At 39.5% G+C, this 16,630-nt stretch overlaps 1 long non-coding RNA gene across 1 annotated transcript in view; it reads right to left on the bottom strand.

Annotated features, from left to right (window-relative positions):
• Positions 1 to 4,005: 4,005 nt before the first annotated feature.
• The window catches only part of LOC121090397, a 38,714-nt gene continuing 26,089 nt past the window's right edge, over positions 4,006 to 16,630 (bottom strand). The window contains exon 4 of the long non-coding RNA XR_005828536.1: positions 4,006 to 6,496. This is a non-coding gene — a long non-coding RNA (uncharacterized LOC121090397). The remainder of the gene's footprint in view (positions 6,497 to 16,630) is intronic.

Genomic DNA, 16,630 nt, shown 5'->3' with positions numbered 1-16,630 from the left:
TTTTCATGAGTGTCAGGACTTTTCAGCGAGAAGTAGACAAGTTTGGTCACTCCTGTTTTTGCAAACCTATATGTTATGACACACACCTAATCTGAGTGGCAACAGAGACAACTGGTTTTGTCACTTCTAATTTCAAAGGCTGTATGCTACGCACAATTACCCCAAGGCAATAAAACATGATCTATTTCAATTTAGATTTGATCTGCTCTTCCATGCAGGCAGCACAAAGCATATTGTAGCATTTCATCAATTAGAATAATAGAATTAATGAATCATTTAGGTTGGAAAAGACTTCTAAGATCATCGAGTACAACCGTAAATGTAACACCGCGAAGTCTACCACTAAACCATATCCCTAAGTGCCACATCTACATGTCTTTTAAACACCTCACATTAAATCGCACAGTCAGGCTGCAATATCTTAATTAGCAGTTCCATTAATATCTATGCAGTGAGTATGGCTACTGCTAAGAAAAAAAAATCTACCACTGTACATATTTCATCTGTACTTTGTGAACTAAAGCATAATCTAGTGGCAACTCAACATCCTTACCAAAACTGTTTCTAAGCTAAGCAAGTTGCACAAAGTTCAACTACTTACAAAGTTCATAGCTATACAGGGCCATCTATTTCTAGCCAAGAAACAGAACATTAATTTTATAGATCCTGGAACCATTTCATTTGTCAACATTAACCTATCCCTTGCCCATCACGGCTGAGTTATTTTAGCAGCAGTTTTTTAGAACACCTGAGCCAGCAAGTGCTTTAGGCTATGCAGAAACAACTGGAGAAAGGCAGCTTTCAAATGATGCAAAGCCCAGAAGTCCTTAGTTGATGGCAACGGTCAGTGTATTTCTCCTGAACTCAAGTAATGAAACAGTCAGCTGGACCCTCCCATAGCCTAAGAATATACCCAGCAGCTCAGAAAGGGGGTGAGACTGGCTTGGAGCCGATTTCCGTGCTGCCACAGCTGGGCAGCTCTCAATACCCCAGCTGCCTGGGTATGCCTGTACAAACTGTGGGCTCCCTGTAAGTGCACACCTGAAGCCACCATTAGCAGAGGTGCTCTATGCCCGCTTGGCACCCGTGGGAGGATGGCATCACAACAAAAGCACGAGAAGGAGCTCTTAGCAGCCTTTACGATAACCCTGCACTAGGTCTTGTAATAAGCACATCCTTTCTGCTTGCCCAGCAGCGCAAGCAAGCAGTGTAATCTATCTAAATCATAGTGAAAGGCTGGAACACAATGAGACGAACTAGCTTGTGATGGTATGATTTTGAGAAACATGCTTCACTGCAAAGAGAGACACACCTAAACAACACGGGGTTCTGTGTTTACAAAGGAAGTGTCATCTTTCACGAAGGAGAAAATGAAGCACAGAGAGTCTGTCCAAAGCTAGGATTACAGCCCATCTTTCTGTGGTATTTATTTAACAGCTTAATAGCAGGACCAAGGCAGCAACAAAAATCCCCTATTAACTGTAGCACGAACAAAACTGAATCCTCTTTTGGAATGGAGTCAGTGTTGCAAATGTAAGGCTTACACAAGCCAGCCTCACTCTGCTCTCCTTTTTGGAGAGTTAAATAAGGTGTAATTTAATGATCACATTACACTATTTAAAATAAGCAAGCCCTCAGCTTCTCTTCCGAGGTACTTTGTAGTTATAGGCTGCAATGCTTAGTTGAAGTTTGCTTATTGTATAAAATGGTTGTGTCCTGCTTCCAGCTGGGATAGAGTTGATTTTCTTCTTGGTAGCTGGTGCAGTGCTGTGTTTCGGATTTAGTATGAAAACAATGTTGATAACACACTGATGTTTTAGTTGTTGCTAAGTAGTGCTTGCTCTAAATCAAGGACTTTTCCAGTTTCCCATGCTCTGCCAGTGAGCAGGTGCACAGGCAGCTGTGGGGGGAGCACAGCCAAGACAGCTGACCTGAACTAGTCAAATGGATATTCCATACCATAGAATGTCATGCTCAGCCTATAAAGCTGGGGGAAGGAGGAACATTTGGAGTGATGTCCTTTGTCTTTCCATTTGTGATCATTACACCTGATGGAGCCCTGCTTTCCTGGAGATGGCTGAACACCTGCCTGCCGATGGAAAATGGTAAACGAGTTCCTTGTTTTGCTTTGCCTGTACACGTGGCTTTTACTTTACCTATTAAACTGTTTATTTCAACCCACAATTCTGTCTCACTTTTCTAATTTTCTCCCCCACCCCACCACGGGGGAGCAAGCAAGTGGCTGTGTGTGGTGCTTAGTTGCCAGCCAGCGTTAAACCATGACAGGTTGCTACAAAAGCTTATTTCCATCTAATTCACATTAACATCCTTAAAACCAAAGGTCAAAAATAAGGAGACAAAAGCCTAACTCTAGCTAAGTAGGTCTGGGATGGAGCCCAGAGCTGACAAGGACCAGAAGTTTCACTCAAGAACAAAAGAAGGTTCAGCTTTTGTATTCTATTTAATCAAATGTGCTTTTTACGAGAAGTAGTTTACAAAAAAAAAAAGTTTTTTTTAAACAATAGAACCTGATTTTGAAGAAAACCTGAATCAAAGAAGCGTTAGCTCAGATTTTAAGTTAATGTGTTTTTAAGCTTTTAAAAATAATATTTGTATATGAATGTACATTTGCATTGCAGATGCTTCACACCTGTTTGAAGGACAGTTGCTTTTACGTGTTTATCTCAATCATAGCAGAGAAAATTCAAATCTAGAATCCTCCCTCTCATTTCAGGGGCAGTTATGACTGAAGTCCATATAACATGTTTTCTTCTCTTTCATTCAGACCAAACTCTTTTTTGCTTCTTCAATTTAGATACAGGTCTTCAAAGCAGAACAGCTTGTCATAGACCTTTAAATTCTCCGGCACTCAATTAAAATCAGTGACAGTGAGATTTACTGCATAAAAAAAGAACTCTTCTTTATTGCATAAGCATCAAGGACAATTGCTGCTCTCTTCCACTGTATTTGCATTTATGTGTTTGCATTTAAGATCAGCGGTATTTTTTTTTCCGCCCTTTGGAGGACAAGTCACTTCTTTTTCCCCTTCACCTCTCCCTTCCCTTGTTAGCAGCTCTTTGAAACTTTTAATACTATGTTTTTCTAATATTTCACTTGTAAACCTCAAGGTCTAGTTGCAGCCTCCAAACAAGCAACAGCTCTGCCCAAGGACTCCCACACATTCTTCCCACAGTTGCTCACTGCATTACCAAAACTGGATGTTAGGCAATTACCTAGAGGGACTATGTAATCAAAAATGTAGCAGGGGGGAGGAAAAAAATACTGCTTCATATCTGTGTTAAGCATTTAGAGGAAGAAAATTCTAATACCTACACTTAAGTTTACCAGGTTTCCTTATTTTTAATAAGACCTATCCTCTTCTTCCTCATTCAAAAATTAAAACATAATCAATGCCACATGTTGGTCCTAACATGCAAGAGTGATAGTGTTCCAGGTGGTGCCAAAACATACTTGGAGCAAGACACTTCTGCATCTTGGCAGAACTGCCCTTCAAAAATAAATAAAAAAAAGCACCCATGCCTACAATCAGCAATTTCCCACAGATGACTTGCTGTGGTAGCTATTCAGATTACCTCTTCATGGACCCAATCCAAAGCTCATTACTGGCAAGAGCTTTTGAAACAGCCCTGTTGTTGTTGGTTTTTTTTTTTTTTTCCACAATGGGAAAGCTCTATATTTAATTGATAGACTGGAAAGAATCTTAAACTCTTTGAAGCCTGAGATTAACAAAAGAAAAGGACATAACATTTGCCTTTGGCTTGGCAAGTGATACCTGGGGGGGAGGAACAACCCTCTGTGATCTAGAAATAATGCAATTTATACAGTGCTCAGTATGGTGCAAATACATCAGAGGATACCTTTACAATTTACAAAGCTACTGGTTGCTCCCTATTACCAACACAATTTAGTTATTAGACTTCATAAAAAAAATCTTTCAAAGAGAAGCATGAATGGCATTCAAAAAATGAGAAATTTTTATCCAAACAATTTTACCTGAATTTATTTTAGCACCATGCTTGCAACTGTGCTCAAACAGCATTAACAGAAGAATTTAATATCAAATAAAATAAAAAAAATTATAAAAAATCCTGTAATTTCACCATTTTATTGGTTTAGGATTTCATAACCTACTTAGAATAAACTCTGTTCTAGCTCTTCAGAAAAGTGACCATATCTGAAGGAATCAGCATTTTCAGTAGCATTTTAGGCCACAGCACAGTGGTGGAGTAAGCTGATCCACATAAAAGCTGTTTTGCTTATTTAGTTTTCAGCAGCGTCAAGCCACTGAATTAGCTCATGTCAGCACAAGTGAAAGGGCAGGAAACTGTGGCCAAAGAAGAATGTACAAGAAAGACTCCAACAGTCCTAACTTACAATAATGAAACTGAAGATGGAATTTCACTATTAAATGCACAACAGAGAAGTTTTCCAATTCACATAAAATAACGATTCCAAACCTAAATCAAATCTAGATAATAATATAAAAAACCCAAAGCCCACCAATTCAGGATGTTGTATCCTTTCAGAGGTTGTCTTTCCTTGACAACATAGCGTACAATCAATATTGTCATGCAGCGGAGGATGTAACTGTGTGTTCCATCACCCTCAAATAGCTCTCTGCCAAGGGAACCATGTGTATTAGCAAATGCTACCCTCTAGCTGTTCAGACTAGTCAAACAATAATGTCTCCTTAAAACAATCATTTCAGGAGGCTAACTCTGATTTTCTTCGAAATTAACACCACAAAACGCGAGTTACAACTCCACAAACCTGAAGCACTGGTGTTTGTTACCGCACAACCAGACCTCAATCTGCTTTTTACTCATCAACTTACTCCTTGGCTACAGCACTAACAGCCCCTGTGACTCTGGCTTCCCCTCCAATTCCTTTTTCCAAAAGGAAGACAAGCCAGAGACTGAAAAGTAATCATTGCTTCAAATAACTGACTTTTAGCTCTGCCTAACAGTTTGAATTCTTTTTTGTCCATTTCGTAGAAGTACTACTACTGATCCTTACACAATCTTTTACCATTCTCCCATGTTCTTCCCACTCCCATCACTTTCCAGACTCTGATATTTAAATGCTTAGAACAGCCCCTGTTTCAAAGATTTTGCATTTAAATGTCTTTGCTAAAAAGCTGAACCAGCAGGAAGACATAAGAATGGTATTGCAAAAGAAGCTAGAAGGTGATCTTTGAATTCAACTGTATTGGGAAAAATTTCTTAGCACAAAAGGTATCCCCTCCCAGAACTAAGAAAAGAGAGGGAACAATATTCTTTCTGCCAAAGTCACTGCTTTAGAAGAGCTGCAAAAGTACATTTCATGAGGATTTAGACATGCCAGCAGGACATCAGATTTTAAAGGAAATATATTTTTTTCAGCTTATTTTACATTTGAAATGAGACGCTCTACTTGGGTTACAGCAAATAGAATGAAAGAAACATAAGGAGGAAGAGGAAGATTGCCAGGACAAAGCACAAAGAATAATACAGTCTGGGAGGCAAGTGACAGGGAACACTAAGCTGAAAACATAAAAGGTAAATACCTCTGTATCTTTAATTCAATTACTTCAGAGATAGAGTTAATCTGGGTTGACACCTCTGAATTTCTTTGAAAAGAAACTGAAATTTGAAGTCCCCTAGAACCTTTTCTGCCTTGTGACCTCTGTTTCTAGCCCTATTGGGTAGGAAATGAGAACTGAGTGAATCTTAGAAAACAAGAACCAAACATTTAGGGATGATTTGATTAAATATACTACTGACGTGTCAACCTGAGGATGTCTACACTGTAACTTGTATATACCGCTACCTATAAATAAACAGCGTGACAACTCCATTTTAGTTACTGATTAAAGATGAAAGTATTGTAATGTATTATTGCTACTATTTAAGTTTCCCTCAAGCCAGCAGCGCAGCTAAAAGCATACTGTAAGGCCCTCCTGACCTCGGTCAGAACATGAGACACTGATGACATGATATAATGCTATTATTTGTTTACTGACACCATGACGTAAAATATGAAATACAGGTTGTCAGAAATACAATAAACACAGACCTCACAATATTCCATCCTTGTCCTCTGGGTGATTTCTAAGGCAGGGAGAGTAAACAGCCTTCTCCCAGCTTTCTTAGTTTCCACAGCTGAGAGTGTAGGATGTTTACAGTACCTGTCACTCAGAGCTCTTGAAAACAGACCCAAGTGTCAGCAGACCCAGTACAGACTTCATCATTGATTGCTGGAAACATGCAGGTGTCAAGTGAAGGGAGAAAGAACCCCCATACTCATGACTGTTTTACACCATACGAATCCCAATCAATGTTAAGTCCTTTGTGCACAAGTTGGGAGGTATAAGAAAGAAGTTCAAAACAGCAGAGCTTCAGCATCTCCAGAGGACAGCCATGCTATTGCCACCACGGTACTGCAAGGCTTACTGTCAGTTCACTCCAAAGTACTCCTTACTATCTTCAAGTTGTGCCTGCAGAAAAGAGAGAATTCACCATTTTAATAAGTGAACATAAATACACTAACAATCCTGCAGAACAATTGTATTTGCATTCCACAAGTAAAAGCTGTCATGTAATTTTTCCAAAGGACTGGAAGCTTTTAATACAATTTAAAAGCAATATCCTAGAGTGCCGGCTTAGAGGAATGCCTACAATATCTGGCTTATTTTTAATTATCAGAGGAATGATGGTTCTAAGACACCTTTGAATACTGTGAGGAAAAGCATACTTTTAAACACACGACTTGGTAAATTTAAGAGTTCAGTTAGCAGCAGTCTAGGTACATTTGAGATTATATTTTCCTCTCACAAATAGATTAAGCATTCAGTTTCCTTAAATGTATAACCTCTAAGGAAAAAACAAAATAAAAAACAATCTATTAATGAAAACCAGAAAGTTTTTCTCGTGTAGACTAAAAGACAAAACCCTCAAAAGAGAAAATAATAAAAAAAATGCATGTACAAAAAAACCCAACCCTGTGCAAGTGACTGGGAGCCTGAGTCATCTTACAGAATCACAGCAACCTACTTTAAGAAAACTTATTTTGCTATTGAAAAGTCAGAGGAGCTTTATCCGAGAGCTTAACCCATAAAAGGGCTGCTCCAACACTGGTAACTGTTCTCACTGTTACATGAACACCGTTTATTGCAGAGAATATTCACCAGCTTTCTGAAGAAACAGCTTTCCTTTGGTAATAAAGTATGTTTCAGTTGGACCAAAGTGTACAATTTTCTCCTCTACCACTACTTCTGAAAAAATCAAGCCACCTATCTAAAAGCCCAGTTCTTGCAGTCACAAAATCCCCTGGTGGGGATCCCTTAGGTCAACACAAAGAACTACAGCAGCAGGAGAGGGAAAGAGGGGGACTATGCCCCACTTCACCATACATAAGAAGGCCTAGAGAGCCTGAAAAATTGAAATAAATCTGAAGGTACAGCTTACCTTCACCTTCCAGTCTGCTACACAGTTAACATGAACTGCAAGGGCAAAGGTAAAACTTGCAAGAATTAAGAGGTTTCCTTCTCCAGCTGTCTGTCCTGAATAAACGAGCTCTCTGGTCAGCAACTAAACCACCTATGCTAGTTCTGCCCTCAGAAAATGCATTTCTCCTGAAAAACTCCACCAGTTTTTACATTTTGACTGTGGCTATGGTTTGTACCTCCAAGACATATAGTAGAAGAGGGAAATCCCTGTCCTTTAATCAAGGAACCAAGCCAGTCAGTGCCAGCTGATCCTCCAAGAAACACAATATCCTGGTGCTGGCTCAACAATGAATCCAGCAGTAGAAATAAAAGCATAAAGTGCAGAAAGAAAATCATGGAGCTGCACCCTCAGAGCATGAAAAAGCAGTAGATCTTAGAATGATGCAGGTGTGAATGTATCTCAGGAGAACACCTAGTCCCAGCCCCTGCTGGAGGCAGGGCCAGCTTCAAAGACCCACATGAATAGCTGCTTAACACCTGGTATTTCTCATTCAAGGTTTTCCTGATTAAGCACAAATTTGCAGAATGCACTTCAACCCTTTAAAAGAGGGAGCAGAAAAATAATATTGTGGCAGTCTGACTGAATTTACCACAGTACTCTCAACCTTTGGCAGACAGGCATCTGATATTTCTATTGTTAACGATCCTATTTTGATTCTCTACGAGCTACGATGAATATTATTTTTTTTTAATATTCAAGTGATCAGTCATGATATCTTCTTGATTTGCACCTTTTATTACTGTTGGTTAGAACTTCTATTTACTATTATTTTATTTTCCCTGTGTAATTCAGACTTCAGGGCTTAAAATCAGACAGTTTGAAAATGTTAACCTATGTTAGAACCTCTAACATTAAAAGAGTTTTCCCAAGTTTAATATATGGAAAAATAAACAGAAGTTAAAAAATTACTTCTCACCCAATAATCCAGTATGTCCCTAAAGCACACCCACCCCCCCCAACTATGTAGCTTCAGAGGGTATACTATATTTTCTAAAAAAGTAAGTAGCAGGAGAAAATAAATGTGTCTGCTTTGGCTTTTTTTCTGTAGCAAGAGAGAATTCTGCTTTCAAAATAAGCCTATGAACTATTGGTGCTGTTGGCCTCATATCTAAGAAAATTTATGAGAGCTAGCGTAGTAACAGGCAACATATTGTCAGCACACAAAAGAAGAGAACTTGTCAAGGCAAATGATGCAGCGACAAGGAAAACTCAAACAGATGAAGGAAAAACAATCCAGAAATTCAGAACAAGAAAAATCAGAATGAAAACTAAGCACTATATTATTGCCTCATACTATTACAGAATCACAAACACGTTTTGAGATTTACCATATATTCTTTGGCTTCAGCATTTCAACGAATGACACAAGTGACTCAGGACTTTAGTCAGGTTTGCACATATATTACATGTATGCTTCCCATCAGATAGTCATAACAACTTCAGGAAATCTTCTGTTAAGAACTACATTTATACTCATAGTAATTCCTATTCTGAAGGGCCTGCCCAACTGAAGCACTGCCCTGCCGTCACCTGGAAGGAAGAGATTCTGAATTGCACAATACAAGCCAATAAAAAGACTGCAGTCGTTCACTCACTTTCATTTCAAAACGAAGCATAAAAGGGAAGGACTGAAAAGAAAACATTTTATCTTCCCTTTTTAGCAACTTAAGGATTTCTTGTGATGACAAGAAGTTGGGTACCAACATACGCAAATCACTAGCTGCTCACTTTACAGAGTATCTGTTATAGTCAAGAAGCACTCGATTATATCACCCAACAGCAGATGACTGGAAAATAAAGGAAAATGACTCCCAGTTTGTAAACATGGAGAAAATCATTCATAGTGTGAGGTGTAACTCCTTTACAGCCTGGTCAGATGAATTGACATCCTGCTACTTTCCTTGTACTCGTGGCCCTCTAAAAAAGCTTATCTTTTTGCTACTTCTGCAACAGACACCATTTATATGGAGGAACGTACCACTGAACATTATGGATATTATGGCACTAGCTAAACTAATCAGGCACTATTTACATGGTAAGCCCTCTTATACTGCCTTTTACAAATGAAAAAAGTTCAAAACCATCTCCAAAACCTTCCTCAAAATGAATTTATAATGCACAGAGGGAAGGCTAATCTGCCTACAGAGCGGCTACCTGATCCACCTGGAGTGAGCCACTTGAGGGGCAAAATACTTGTGCTGTACCCCCGTCCTGAATACAGGCTGCTTACGAAGCAACAGGCCCAGGGAAGACTTCAGGGTATTTAAAACACTTCCTTTCTTGCCTGGTGGAATCCTGGAGTAAAGGCTGTGCGTTCTTTACATGTGGAAAGATATACCAAATTACCTCTTTCACTGACCTGCCACCCCTCAAAAAGCAACTAGTAACATCTAAAGTACAACAGCCATGTCAATTTGAAGTGAGAACTGAGATCTGGATTTGGGAAGGAGCATGCAACGTGGCTGGCGTCCTTAGAGCTTAGGTAGAGTCTGGGGGATCCCCCTTCATATGTCTCCACCCTTATGTGGCAGCTGCAAAGACCACAAACCATTCACTTCTGCTGTTCTCCTACTGCAGTGGAGCAGCATTTCCCTCAAAATTACCAAGTTTTTCTCCTCACCTGTCTGCTCCGGGAAGAGCACCCAGCTTCAGTGAAAAAATTCTTGTCCTGGTAACAATGATTTGTTACCAATTTTCTCCAAAAAACCCTGGCATGATTATAAGACGACTTCAAGCCCATACCAATGAATTCTATGCTTCTTCCTGCCCTGCTCATTCCGTGTTACATTTTTGATACATGCACTTATGTATCTGGGTATGTGAGGAGGAGCCCCAGGGTCTCCGTCTGATGGGGAAGACCTAAAAATGGAGGTGGATCTCGGGGCTCTCCTTTAACAACTGTATGTGCCTTCATTTTGAAAAAAAAGAAGAACACCCCATTAATTTCCTTCATGAGCCCTGCAGCTCTTTGAAGGGAGGGGAAAAAACACAAACTAACAAAAATGTTTCCTTTTCCATGTAACTGCTGTAAGACGCACCCAGAATAAAAAAATTAAATAAATCTGAAATTAAAGTCCTTAGAACATTTTTAAATTTAAAAAAAAAATATTAAACTAGCTAAAAGACACATTAGTTTCAGCAGTTTTAAACTTTCCTCCCCCTGTGAGTCAGAAGCAAAACAGTGGGAGAAGAAAGGCTACCACATAGAAGCCACAAAATACAGTGAAACGGCCCAAAATACAAAAGCAGGCAGACTATAGATAACTAATTGTCCCACGTTTGAACGAAAAACATTTCAAAAACTATATAAACTGCCACCAGATGTCAGTACAGCCTAGAGAATTGCTAGTTCAACCCTCCACTCCAGGCTGATAACGGTTATTTAACACACACCCCCCCCTCCCAACTATCCAGGCACACAAATCCAGCCCTGCCATCAGTCCCGAGTGGGAAGAGTCACACAAAACAGATGTCTCGCTTTTATATAGAGAAACAGCCCTTGGGGTCTGCCATAGGATCTCAACTGCTTGTTATAAACATGACAGGAGAAAAAAAAAAAAAAAAAGCCGAACACATAGGGACAAGTTTTTACTGCCACAGGACATCAAGAACCAGCTTGACATTAAATAATCTCTAATTAAGGTTCTACGCCCTCCTTCCTCACACTTATTCGACTCCCCATCTATGGCACGCATCTTTACCCCACGTTTGCACTCCCTCCATTCCTAAATAGCTTTGGTCTCCTCAGATTATGCTGCAAAGTGCTGGGGAATATTTAGCTACAAGGTTGCTAAACTAAACAAAGCTTTTCTGCAAAACAAGCACTACCAGGATTGTCCTTGTACTACAGCAGAGGCTCCCTCCACCTTCCCCCCGTATCTTTGATTTTTAAGTCAAGTGTCTCCAGACCATCTCCAGCTGAGGTGATTTTACTTAGAAAATTCTAACAGCAACATTTATCTCATTTTCTTCACGCAAATAAATACCAAAATTTACTACGTCTCAGAGGTAGAAATTAGTTTCAGCAAGATAGACACGGCACAAAAACATTTTTGCTGGTCACATACAGTTACACGCTTTGTTACTAAAGCTATTAACTAGAAAAGTTTCAAAGGCTACATAAAGGGCAGGACTACCTTTAGACCATTAGTGCATAGACTAAAAACAATCAAGCAAGGAATGACACCCCACCCCCCCCCCAAACATAACCTATATCATTTAGTCTTAGCAAGACTTTTCAGCTTTGCTAGTTTAGAGACCAAGATTTCTGTCCTACCACATTCAACAAGTCTTACTCTGAGACGCAATGTATTAAAAGGACATATTAAGCAAACACCAGAATTTGTAGAAACCAAGAAAAAAAGCATCAAGTGATTAAGAAATCCAACTATGTAATTTTTGCTTGGCACAGAAGCACTGGATGTTGGTGACATCCTGATTGCTATTTTGTGAGAAATTTGCAGGTAAGCAAAGCAACAAACATACATTGACCTACAGAATTTTACATTACAGACCTTTGTTTTTAATTAATTTCTTAGGTATAACAGTAACAGAAGAAAGCAGGTTTACTGTTTTGATACTGGCTTCTTGCACAACCTTAAAAAACCTCTTCAATTTTCTTACCAAATGCAGTCAACTCAGCGCACATGAATTCTTACAGTCCAACGGAAATAACTTTGAAAACTGTGTAATTAAAGGAAACTTTATGTTAAGTTAAAAACCACGAACAGAAAATGAACTTTTGGCTGACAGTTAAGAAGAGAATTTACCAAAACATCTCTGTCATGCCTTACAGGGTGATTTTAGCAGTTTTGAGGTTTAAACTTAAGTATTAAACCCACCTCAATCTCAGACTTCCTTTGCATGAATTTCATATCTCCAGTTGAGTAAAACTGGAAAAGCAGCAAAAATACAGACACACCGAGGCTTTTTTGTAGCATTTATGTTTTCTCAGTATAGATGCTGGACAACTTGGATATTAATATGAAAAAGAGAAACAAAAAGCAGACAGACAGACAGACAGACAGCATCCTGTAAGATTTACCTTGTATAATTCTGAAGGGATGATGGAGTACAAACTACCTAGTAGTTGAACCGAAGCAACTGTAAAAAGTGAATCTGAAGTAAATTGCTTCACAGGAAACCCCCAAGCCACTGAAGATGGTATCAAAATTATGTCCAAAGACAGAGCGCCTCTAATTTTATACCTAAACTAGGCCCTGAAACCTCCCTCCAATTCAGTTGAGCTACACAGTCTCATACATTTCTCTTGGAGGAGTTTGATCACAGACTCAAGAGGGAAGGCAAGTTTTGCTGCAAAACTGACTAAGTGCTTAATTAAAAACCTACAAACACGTTTCACCTTGCTTTTGAGTTTCATCAGGAAACCTTTGCACAATTCCTATTTTGTTTCATAAAACGGCAAGTCTTTGTCAGGTTAAAACAAGAGGTAATTTATGTGCACTCTCTAAACCGGAATTCTTAATTCATGAGTCTTGGCTCTAGTTGTAACAAAGACCCTTGAGGCTCATAGTTTCTCTCTGTTAACTTATCTCCCTCAAATTCTCTACACGTAAACACTTGTTTCTGCAAGCCATTTTTTGCACAGTCAAAACACACAAAACCCAACCCCAAGTGCCTCAGCTTTACGTGTGCCACTTGCTTGGTCCGAGTTCGGTACGGTCAGGTAGCGAGTACTATTCCAGTCACTCTCTTCAGGAAATCTCAAGGACATTACTAGCATCAAAAGTACATGACTCAACAGCCAGCTTGCACACTATGCCAGAATAATAGAGTAGCTGGCCCCTTTTCCCCAGGAAATCTAACTTCTTTAAAATCAGAGTTTTAAGGTAAAGAAGAATTTCAGACTCTGCTGGAGCAATACTGCAAAGCTGCACTTAAATTAAGATTTCACATCAGCAGCAAAATTTGAATAGAAAGAAGCTTACAGTTACTATTCAGCACAACTTAGTTTCCTAAAATCTTTAAATTAAAAGTTCACCACTGAGCGTCAAAGGGGTTTAAGAAGGGTTTTTGCATCCTTCTCTAAATTACCTAAACTGTGTTCAGCTAGCCTCTAACATTTCCTCTACACCCACCAGAGAGCTAGCTCAGCTGCTGAATGAACTGCGGCAAATGGCATTCAAGCTGTGAGACTCTGATAGAGGCTGGCATTTCAATAGTTACAAGGCAGTATTTGCATGACCAAGCAGATGGAGTATGGTGGATGCATGTTTTATCCTCTATTGAAGAAAGTTCTAGATAAAGATCCTTTCAAGAAAGGGAAATTGCCAACCTAAAATGTCATTTTTACGCAGACAAGTAGGAATGGGGTTTGGCACAATGCTTGAAAGACTTGTACAGTTAATTTTTCTTGCTGCTGTTGGGTTTAAGAGTGCTATTAAATTCACAGAGCAAGAATTAAGCAACGCAGGAAGCATTTCCTATTGCTAATGCTTATGGTTACTATAACCATGTTAAAATAGTTTAGTTGGTTCATTTGTTTCTAATTATATCCCTTTCTTATGGATTTACAAATAAGTTTTCTGTAGAAGTGTGCATTATTAGGGTATTTCTGTCCTTCAGCAATTTTCCCCATCTTAGATCCTTCAATCTCCTCACCTCTTCATTCACTACACAGATTTTCATTTAATCTCTAAGCATAGTACTTGCCTCAAGTTTCACTTTTCTATTTCCATCCTAGACCTCTTTCAGGTTAACTTAGCTAACAGTGTTCTTGTCAAAGATATTTGCACTATTCCATACCCATGCATTTTGAGTTGTCAATCATTTCTGTGACAGTCCAGACCTAGCTCTCTTATTCAGCTACCTTCCCCCTCCACCCACAGAAAGATCTTCCACTTGTTTATAAAGTGGAGATCCTGAAAAGCTCTTCTGGGCATCACGTCTCTGGATGATCTACTTGGCAATTTTAAAATAAATTGCCACTTTACTGAACGTGGTCAGGAAAGCTGCCTCTACTCCAGATCTGTGTCCAGTGGTACATATGAAGTCTTTCTTCATCCGTCCATCACTTCAAGAAAAATACGCCTGCCAACTCAAAACACATCATTAATGCTTGCAACTCCACAAACCCAGCCAAACACACAGTCTTGCAGATTCTCTATGCATAAAATCTAAATTGCAGTCCTTTCAACTGATCCTTACATTCCTCCCCCATCAGGGACTCTTCCAGGTTTACTTTTAGACAACATTCTTCATTAAAGTAAAGGCAAAAAAAATCTTGCTGTGACTGTAACAGTCACATTCTGTGACTACTGCCAGAAAGACGAAATCATCCCCTTACATCCTCTTATAGCTACCCCTTCTCAGACGGGCTGAATCAAACAGCAACTACTGTCATAGTCTAGGCTTATCAAAGTCAACAAACATCTTCCTTCTCCCCATTAAACCACCTTCTCTACCTCCAGTTACCACACAATGGCAGCCTCTGTGCCCCACATCACAGTTTCTAAAAAGCCTCGTTTGTGCTTTCCTCTAAGTTGCATCTTAAGAGAAATGCAATTTCCAGCTCCACAGTCTCCCTAACAGTCCTCCTTCCTCCTCTCTTCTTCACACTGCCTACAAAAAAAGATTTAAGCAACTGACTGGTGTAACTGGCTTACCAGCCCCACCAGTGAGTGCTGCCTTGCCTCACGCTCCCTCCAGCGCATTCACCCGTTGCGATCCAGAACTACATCAGGGATCTCACAGAAACCACCGTGCTCAGCACCACTGTGTGCTACAGTCACACCAAACATCTAACTGACAACTTATAAAGTAATTTAATCCATTTTAGGCTCAGGCTGCCAAATTAGCAACAGCAAAAAAAACACCTGAGAGCAGTAATAGTTATTACTTGAAGCAGCAACCCTCAAACCAAAAAATGGATTTAAACTCACCATGAAGGTAGCAACAAAACTCACCTGAACATACTTTCTTTTCTCCTAAATAGGCAGTAAACTTAAAACTTCTTTATTAGTATTTTGGTGAGGCTCATCACTATGGTATGTGAGCAACCCAAGAAGATCAAGTTGCTCATCTGTATTAAACAACAGTTGCTTCGGGATGAAAACAAGCAGGGCTTCAGTTTTAAAGAAACTCGGATGAGGTTTCTGTTTGGCAAAGATGATGTATTTGAAACAAGGCATGGATCCAGATCCCACTTGATCTGGTTCCTCCCGATGCATAGATTTCAGGTAAACTCAATAGTTCCCCTCCCTCCCCTCCACAAAACACAAAGCTTTTCCCTCTGTGTGCTAACAGGATTAAGTGTCACATTTAATTTCATCAAACTCCACTTTGTTTTCTCACCCCTTCCCCGAATTAGCAGATTACTGCTCAAGCAGGCAACAAACACACTGTTTCTCCCACTCGTTAACATCACGGACACGCTGTGGCAGGAATCCAAGCTCTGTTTTTCTGCAGAGGATATAGCTTCTGTGGATGTGAACAATCTCCAGCGAAAGCTTAATGCATCAGCCCATTTCCTCCGTTGGAAGGGAGTCTCCCAACTCACGCTCTGAACAAACAGAGTCCTGGAGCCAGCCCATGGACAGTGTTTACAGAAACAGCCATGTCACTATAGGAGAGTTTTGGGTACTTTGGAACAAAAATAGTTCAAAGAAAAAAAATAAAAGACAGCAGTATTTTTCATGAAAAAGTATTACATTAAGCATTAGTCAAATGTTGATATATTTTGTTAGCTCTTTTATACAGAGGCTTCTTGGAAAACCAGGTTTATTTTACCGTGGTTAAAGTAAACCTAAAGTAAATCTCATGCTGAACAAAGGAACTGAAAGGTAACAATTCAGCAACAGTTCTGTATTTCAATTCCCACCTCTCCTCTTGCTGCCCAACTTACACATGCACGAATGAGGGGCCCAAGTAGTGCCAATATAAAAGGAACACTTTTTTGTCTTGTTCTTTAATTTTGCTTTATAATGCACTGAAAAACTTTGTATTTTCACAGCATTTGGGCAGCCTAAAGGCAGGGGTAGCTGAAGTATTTACAAAGGTTCTGCACCATCCCTAAATTCTTCATACATGCACTTTAACAGTCCTATTTAATTAACATCAACCTTTCACCACTCAGCATGCTACTAAGTATTAGTCTATTTTTA

Source organism: Falco naumanni, chromosome 6 (genome assembly GCF_017639655.2).
Source record: "Falco naumanni isolate bFalNau1 chromosome 6, bFalNau1.pat, whole genome shotgun sequence".
NCBI lineage: Eukaryota > Metazoa > Chordata > Aves > Falconiformes > Falconidae > Falco > Falco naumanni.
Note: the sequence above shows the minus strand (reverse complement) of the source record. Positions and strands in the feature narration are given on the sequence as shown.